At 33.3% G+C, this 9,393-nt stretch overlaps 1 long non-coding RNA gene across 1 annotated transcript; it reads right to left on the reverse strand.

Annotated features, from left to right (window-relative positions):
• Positions 1–559: 559 nt before the first annotated feature.
• On the reverse strand, positions 560–9,050 carry LOC134698999 (uncharacterized). The gene is made up of 3 exons (XR_010103518.1): positions 8,847–9,050; positions 1,817–1,878; positions 560–681 (listed from the first exon to the last, which is right to left on the reverse strand). It is a non-coding gene; the product is annotated as an uncharacterized LOC134698999 (long non-coding RNA).
• Between the last annotated feature and the right edge of the window lie 343 nt (positions 9,051–9,393).

The raw sequence follows: 9,393 nt of genomic DNA on the forward strand, positions 1-9,393 counted from the left end.
CACTGCTACTTTTGAATAGGTACTATTTCTGTTCTAAAAATCTGTAGTACTTGAAATTTACTTTTTATATTTAAATTAGTATTATTTCTTTACCTTAAAATTATTGTATTAATATTTAGGTCCATGTCTTTTAGATTACTTTTATTTGTACTACAAATTTTTGGCACAGAAATAAAACAAACAGTGATCGCACTATCCCATGTATGTAAAAATTAAGAGATTTGAAATAGATAAAAAATAAAATTGTTTAGCTTGTAATGCTTCGTTTAACAGTTTCTTGTGTACAATTTGGAGTTTAGTAAGGCGTTCATTACTACTGAACTAGTATATATTTGTTTAGGGGTCAGCTGAAGGACGCCTCCGGGTGCAGGAATTTCTCGCTACATTAAAAACCTGTTGGTGACCTTCTGATGTTGTCTTTTCTATGGTCGGGTTGTTGTCTCTTTGACACATTCACCATTTCCATTTCGTTTAACAATCTATACATTATACCTTATTGGCAATCATTACATTCGCATATGAACGAGACACGCCACCATGGCCCGTATGTTTTACATTTTCCACGATCACAGTCACCTCGCAATTTGTTACAACAAAGATGACAGAGAAATGACGACGGACAACCTCCCCAACCACATGCGTAGGTCATAAAGTCTCCTTCTGTCTGATCAATCATCAAACCTGAAATAATGTAAAACCAGGTTTAATCCAATATTTTCTACACATGGAAAGTGAAAAGAACGACAAAATAAAACAACAAAACAACAAAACATTGTACTTTTTGCCTGACATGTATACGGTTCCCAATGATAGCTTACATCCACTTTATTTGAACTTTGGTGGATAGTTGTCCAATAGGCAAACATCCCACATATCCTCATATTTATACTTTAAGAGCTAATAAACATAAAATCACTAATAATCTGGTATGATAAACGAATCCTTTTTTGGATGCTGTGTGCAGTGGGATTGTCCGATGAAGGCCAAGTTTCATGAAAACGCGATAGGCTATGACTTCTGATGAACTCTTACCTGCTACGGAATGGCAGTTTTAGCCTTTTATGCGAGGTATTAAATAGACTTTTTCCAAAAGTTAGTGTGATGAATTTCTAAATTGCTCATTGTCTAGACATGTCGTCAATCAATTGAATAAACTGCCAAATATTTATTTTCAAACAAGAATGTGTCCATAGTACACGGATGCTCCACTCGCGCACTATGTTCAGTGGACCGTGAAATTGGGGTAAAAAATAAAATTTTGCATTAACATTAGAAAGACCATATCATAGGGAGCAGGTTTACTACCCTTCAAGTTAATTGGACTTCAACTTCATCAAAAACTACCTTGACCAAAAAACTTTACACTGAAACTGGAAATATCATTGTGTATGTTCAGTGGACAGTAATTGGGGTCAAAATCTTATTTGTCATGTAAATTAAAAAGACCATAATATCATAGAGCGCATGTGTACTAAGGTTTATTTTGATTAGACAACTTCATCAAAAACTACCTTGACCAAAAACTTTACCCTGAAACTGGAACCACCATTTTGAATGTTCAGTAGACCTTGAAATTCGGGTCAAAATATAATTGGCATTTAAATTAGAAATATCATGTCATAGGGAGCATGTGTACTAAGTTTCAAGTTGATGGATTAAAATTTACCTTGACCCAAAAGCTCAAACCTGAAGCGGGACAATAGAACGAGCAGACAGACGAACAAACGAACTGACGCACAGACCAGAAAACATATTGCCCTAACTTTCGTAGGTTACGTACAATGTAGGTGGGGCATAAAAACATAAAATATCTTACCAGAAAGACAAACAAGCAAAAGGAGAGCTGCAACACCAGTTGTCATATTGTAAATCTGAAATCTAAACAAATACAACATAAGCTAACAAATATAAACAAAAATACGGGACGGGACGGACGAAAAGAAATTGGTAAGACTAAATGCTCCATCCTTTATAGAGAGGGCATATAAAAAACAAACAAAAACAAAAACTATTATGCCTAATTTACTTATACAAAATAGTGCGTAATCGATCACTAAAGCTAAATATATACTAAATACAACGAGAAGGGTATCGTGTGGGGGCAAGATATTTTGCAGTAGTTTATTTGTTTTAAAAATTGTCTTTGTACATTTTGTAGTAGTATGATCAAATTGTTGGCACGGTTTGGTCTCAGATCTCAGCAAAATAGGCAAATTATGATATAGCATACGCGTTAATTTTCGGGGCTCTGGGCCTTAAATCCGACAATGCAGTATGGGTTTTGCTCATTATTGAAGACCTTACTTTTACCAATAGTTGTTAATTTCTATGTCATTTGGTACCTTCCGAAGAGTTTTCTAATAGGCAATCAAAATACTACATCTTCAATTTTTATATAAACTACCGGACAATTTTCCATACTTTATAACAAGTTTATATAAACATTTCTTGTATTGATCAAAGTTAAACTGATGTAGTAATATATATTTAAAATATACATCTTTTGCTTAATTTATTATGACAAGTTAATTGTATCTTCTTTTGTTTCATGGCTTGTACATAACAAAAACATTAGTTGTATAAACACAATTATCATTTCAATTGTACAATGAACTTCATGTTGACGGGATCTGTTATTTTTGTTTTAAGTGGTAGGTTGCTAAACATATTTACAAGTGTATACTTGAGAGCAAGAATATCCTTTTGATTTTAAATAATATCAGATTGTGAAAGCTTTTTAAGTACAAATTTTGCGAGACCAGTACTCGTAACAATTTGTATTTATTACGATAAATAGTTATCAAAAGTACCAGGATTATAATTTTATACGCCAGACGCGCGTTTCGTCTACATAAGACTCATCAGTGACGCTCAGATCAAAATAGTTAAAAAGCCAAATAAATACAAAGTTGAAGAGCATAAAGCGACCGTTTTTTAACACTTTATATGAACATGCACTAGTCTGGAAAAAAATATATTCATATATTTTTTTTTAAAGAAAAGTGGTGCGTTACATTCAAGTATGTAGATTTTTTCATAGGCAAGTGCCCGTGTTTGTATGGCGTCATATTCCATATTGCGCCGTTTGCACTATTTTTTGCGTTTAAAACCCATTGCTCGCTGCGTTGAAGACCCATTGGTGACCCTGTGATGTTATCTGGGCTGCGTTCAATATCGTAGCCGCTACGTAGTGCTACCTAGATTTTGACTATTGAACGTGTAGCTATAGACTAGTTGTTACACAGATATTGATAGCAGCTACGTAGCCGACGATATTGAACCCAACCCTGCTTTTTGGTCGGGTTGTTTTTTATTTAGCATATTCCCAATTTCCATTCTCAATCTTATCACGTGCCACATATTAAGTGCGAGTAAAATATTGTGTTTTTTTTGCATTTCAGTTGTGCAGATAAATTGTTTACCATTAGAAAATGGAATAAACAGAGAATCCAAACGACTCCCGTATGAAAGACATATTAAATCAATCCTTAAGAATACATTTCAAAGATTTGATTTTGTCCTGTCATATCTGAAAAAAGGATGCAAGATTCACGCAGAGACGGATACACACACGGAACATTCTAGTAATTTGAAGAAATATATATCAACACCGCGAGCGATTGGATCGGCAATTGGCAAAACCAAGTATGTTCTACATCCGACTGTAAAACCTACAGAACCAGCACTGAGAATAGAGAGACCAATTTTACCTTTATTCTGAACTAGATATTAAAAAAGTTACAAATACATGTTGGTCAATTGTAGGACTTAGTCCATACTTGAAGTGGGAAGATGAATAACGTTCATTTGATGCAGAATGGTGGTTTATGTACAGTAACCATTACGTTATGTAGAGGAATGAAAATAGTTTATCCTGTTGTGTTGTTGTAAGACTTTCTGTACCATAGACATATAATATAATCGTAGTATATGTTATCAAATTAAACTATTTACAAATGTCATACAAAATTGCAAGATTTAGGCCATAATTAAAACAATTTTGGTTTGTCCAAACCCTACACAAAGGTTTAGACAGTGGGAAGGTAGGTAGGCATTTTCTTTTTTTTCAAAAACAGAAATTGATATCAGGTGTTAATTAGTCTTCATGCCTATCTGATTAAAAAAAAAACTTCTTCAAATCAGGACAATAAAAGAATTTCAGTAGGCAGCTTTTTTCTGGGTAGGTGGCTATAGCGTTTGGATAAACACACCTATTCTTTTTTATGGCCCTAATGATAACACTTAGACACAGGAATGTGTAACATAAAGGTAAAGTATAATATATTAACAACTGAATGACGAAATAAACACGTTGCCAGCTTGGATTGAGAGATTGAGTAAAAACTTCTTCAGTTGTGACTGGTTTTTTTTCATCACCACTAGACATTAGGGAGCTACCATTTGATTTTTAGGGGGGGGGGTCTAGGATGAAATTTTTAAAAAATAGGCAGGACAGGAGTTTTGAGTAAGAAAAAAGGCAGGATGAGACACTTGCAAAAAAAAAAAGTCAATTTATGTAAAAAAAGTCAGGATAAACTAAGAAAAAAAAAAAACAGGACCGGATAGAGTGAAAAATAAAAAGGCAGGACAGAGATTACAACTAAAAAAAATGCAGGACAAAACTTTTCATCCTAGCCCCCCCCCCCCCCCCCCCCCCCCCGATTAAAATCAAATGGTAGCTCCCTTACTTGAATAGAAATAGCATGGTTCAGGTCAATCAAGATTCAAATGAGGCAAATCTATCAATTACATTGTACAATATTCCTTGATTGCAAACACCTAGGCAGCAACCAGGTTGAAGAAGAGATTTATTTTAGAAACTATGTTGGCGTGGTAAGATAGGAAAATCAATAATTTAGCCCAGATATAATGAACATTAATAGTTTATCCCACATATAATAAAAAAAAACAATAACTATATACATCACTTAATACAAGAAATAATTGTGCACAATTTGTATAAATCGAAAAGAAAGACAAAGTAGCGGAAAAAATTCATGCTCAACCGATGAGAATGAAGTAAATTAACATCCTCCCGGCCTCTCCAATATATCAAATGGTCGTCCATAAGAACTAGAATAGTAAGAAATTAATATGAAAGAGAGTTTAACATGACTTTTTTTTTATTCTTTCGTCAATTTTATGAAACCCCAGAGTTGATGAAGGTTTTGAACTATGGTAACCTGCGGAAACTACATGTAAATGATAAAGAGGGGTGTTCGGTTTGATACGTACTCGTATCACATATATATATATATATATGATATCGAGGCATTATTTTCTTGCTGCGTTTGTTTCGAGATTTTTTACTTAAAATATTTTGATATCTATTTCTGTCTTCATTGTAATTTGCAGTTTTTGTTAGTTATGTACGGCATGAAGTTATATTGCACTTTACCAAAATATTCAACATTAGAAAGTTTAATTGCAGTTTAAACCTGCTTGCAACTTCAATTTCATTTGCTTTAAAACCTATGAAGATAGACCATAGGAAAAAAACGTTTCCGTGCAAATCCCCCAAAAAGGAAATATCACCATACAAAGGCCAAATAATGTAATAAGATTGCGAATTCATGTGTTGCTAGGCTGTAGTTTGACACAATAAAACGATACATCATACAGGGAGAGTGTCGCAAAGATTAACAACCAGGTATAGGAAATATTTCTAAGGATCCCCCTTTTTTTCTTCTTTCAAAAATCTCTTGTATATAACGCGTGACCGGTGCGGATAACTTGAAATATTAAAAACGTGTTATTTCTAGTATATTTAAGCTATATCAAATAACATAACAAAAACGCTAAAATAGTTAAAAAAATGGCAGAGCCGTAAAACAAATCCTATCTCAAAGTACTTTTGCCTAAGCCCTCGCACTTCGACTACGTTAGACATTAGACATTAGACATTATTTTATTTTTCCAATCATGGGCCCTTGTCAGGCAAGATACAAAAACATAATACAATGATTATATAAACATTAGTGAAATACACAATAAGTAATACACAAATAATAAATTGATAATATGAGCAATGTAGGATATAATTATAGTAAGAGACATTGAGTGCAATGAGACCGATTTAATATTAAAAGGATATGATATTAAGTTTATTTTAAAATACGTAAAAACTAAAAAATAGCAAAAATAGAACCGGGAATATAGTATCTCAATCTGCAGTAGTTCTCCTCATGACCAGTGCACAGTAGTGAGGGACTTCATCACAACAATGCAAAGGTCATCAAGGGGGGATCCTTCAGAACTAGCTACAGATACATGAGATTACTCCAATAGTGATTCTCCTCATGACTAATGCACAATAGCAAGGGTTAACATTGCTACTGGACAATATTCATCAAGGGACGGTGCTCTAGAACTCACTATGGAGAAAATATAAAGTTCAAATTACAAGTAGTAGAGGGAAATAAATCCCATTAAAACTTTTCATATTTCTTAATGAACATGCATAATTCTGATAATAAATTCTCATCTTCATTATTCATTAACCATATCAGTTTTTGTTTAGGGTCAAGATATTGAAAATTCTTGCAGCAATTATTTATCATTGTTATCATGTCTTTCCTTTGATCTGATAAACTATCACAGTTAAAAAGAAAATGTGTTTCATCTTCGACCTCATTACTACAACATCTCTTACATATTCTATTGTGTCGGGGAGTATTACTATATCTACCTCTCTCTATAAGTAAATGGTGAGCAGATATGCGAAATCTTGTTAGACTTCGTCTATCTTCAAATTTTTTAACAATATCAAGATATTTTTCACAACCAAAATTTGCTTTAAACGTAACATATGTGCAAAGTTTTCCTTCTGAGTGAGTTTTGAGAAAAACGTATTGCAGTCTTTCTGTCTCGTTCAGTCACCACATCACAATTACAAGAGTCTAGACGGTTTGAACAAAAACTATATTTAGACAAAAAAAGATAACCCAACAGCAGTGTAGATCAATGTTCACCATATTTAAATATTGTTTTGTCTACAAGAAATGTAAAGCGCCCTGCCACTATTTAAAATCAAACGATCAATATACAAACATAAACCGTTAGCTTACAATTTTTAAGAAAAAAAATTAAAGCTTATAAACAACGCAAAGCACATTAAGGACTAAAAACTCTTTCAACATGATATAAATATTGCTTTTAAAACGGCATCATACATAAAGTAAAATACGGAAGGAAACGTTAAGGTTCATGTGGACCCTGTGGCTAAAATGGCCGGTTTTTTTCACCTCAAAATTTACTCTGAGTACAGGCAAACCTGTGCATCTGGAAAAGTTTAAAAGCATAGCATGCCCTACATAAATAAAATACAAATACATTGTATGATTTAGAAAATTCATAACTTAACTGGATTTTGCCGTACACTTTTTTCGTCCCTGCAGAAGATGATAAAATTAACAAACAGTTGAGTTTACCTTGCTATGGTCCACTCAGATACACAGTTTCACTAACCAATTATTGTCAGGTATCTATTGTACACGTTCGTGTCTGAGGAAATAAAATATTTTGTCTGGTCTTGTCTTTGTCATTGTCCATCAATTGTCCGTGTCAATTAAAAATGCTCACTAATTATTACCTGCGGGGAAGTTCTCAAACCCGTTTCCCAACTTGATTTATTTTGGCACCTTCTAAAGGAATGAAAAAAAGTGCACGGCAAAATTATGGTAAGTTTTTATTTTTCTAAAACATAAAACATATTTGAAATTTATATATTTAGGGCATGCTATGCCTTATTTTTTTTACAGATGTGCAGGTTTGTCTGTACTGAAGAGTAAATTTTGAGGTGAAAATACGGCCATATTAGCCACAGGGTCCACATGAACATTAACCAACTTTTCCCCGTAAAAGTGAAATGGCATATACAACGTGCAACATGTCAATTGCAATTACTAATTATTGAGATGTTTAAAATGGAGGGAAAAAAACAACTTTATTTTGAACGGGAAAAATCTTTTCACTTTAATCGAAGCAATTGAACAATAGGCGTGTTTTATTATCTTTAAGGTTTATGTACCCTTCTGTAGCCATTTTTGTACGAACTTTTCAAACTTCAATTGTATCAAAACTACAGATAATTTTTTATAATGAATGATAGAGATAGAGCATTTTGTACATATTCCAAGGGGAAACTTGATGCAAAGAATTATTTTTGACTGTTTCATTGCATTTAATAGAAAAAGAGGACTTTGTGGCAAATAAATCAAGATTTTTATAGAAAATCCACAGCCTTTATCCTTGTACTCTCTTATTTGGCAATTTGATGACTGATAGATATAGGATTATTTCATGCAGTGCTAGCATTGATTTCCTTAAAACAAGTTTATAAATGTAGTTATTGATTAAAACAAATAAAAGTATGGCCAGAATTAAGTACACCTTTTATGGTGCGCTCGACTTTAGTGACTCAGCACGAGGTGTTTTGGAATTTACAGGTTGCTTAGAACTTTTTGTAAAGAATAAACACTAGCACATCATAGACAATCAAGTGAGTAATTTATGTTTCAAATTTTAAAACATAAATCTCTGTATTAAAGGCTGTGGATTTTCTACAAAAATCATGATTTATTTGCCACAAAGTCCTCTTTTCTATCAAATGCAATGAAACAGTAAAAAATAATGCTTTGCATCAAGTTTCCCCTTGGAATATGTACTAAATGGCCTATCTTTATTATTCATTATATCTGTAGTTTTGATACAATTGAGGTTTGAAAAATTCGTACATAAATGGCTACAGAAGGGTACATAAACCTTAAACATTAATCTTGTTGAGGTTGGTTATTGGTTCAAGGTTTTTAATTTTTTGTTCTCATAAATAATTATTTCACATTTACCTGTACAGGCGATTTACACGATCCTCACGTACGGATTGTTTCAAATAATGACAAATCTATTTATAGTCGGCCTAGTATTCCCGCGCTTTTGAGTTCATGCATAACTCATGCAATTTAAATACGGTCTGTATTAGCCTAATTTGGCCTGATTTTTTTTAAATTCTGAACCTTTAACTAGTTATCCCACAAGGACGCGGTGTGTCATTGTAAGATCACCCCGATGGCCGGAGGCCAGAGGGTGATCTTACAGTGACACCAAGTCCGAGTGGGATAACTATTTTACATCCCAGCTGTTTTAGATTAGACGAAAAACCATTTACAGTTCATAAAATCGAGTTTAGAACACCACACAACTATTATACATTACTATATGATGTATACCCTTTGTGACCCCCGAACACAATGAGTAGATATCAAACAATGTCCACTCGCCCCACTTGCCAATCGGCCAACACTATATCGACACTTTAAAACAAAATCGTCCCACTCTTGTTTACCGACAAAAGTGTAAAATCAAATTGAACAATCAGTATGACAACTAACTTAT

This window comes from Mytilus trossulus, unplaced genomic scaffold (assembly GCF_036588685.1).
Source record: "Mytilus trossulus isolate FHL-02 unplaced genomic scaffold, PNRI_Mtr1.1.1.hap1 h1tg000024l__unscaffolded, whole genome shotgun sequence".
Lineage (NCBI taxonomy): Eukaryota > Metazoa > Mollusca > Bivalvia > Mytilida > Mytilidae > Mytilus > Mytilus trossulus.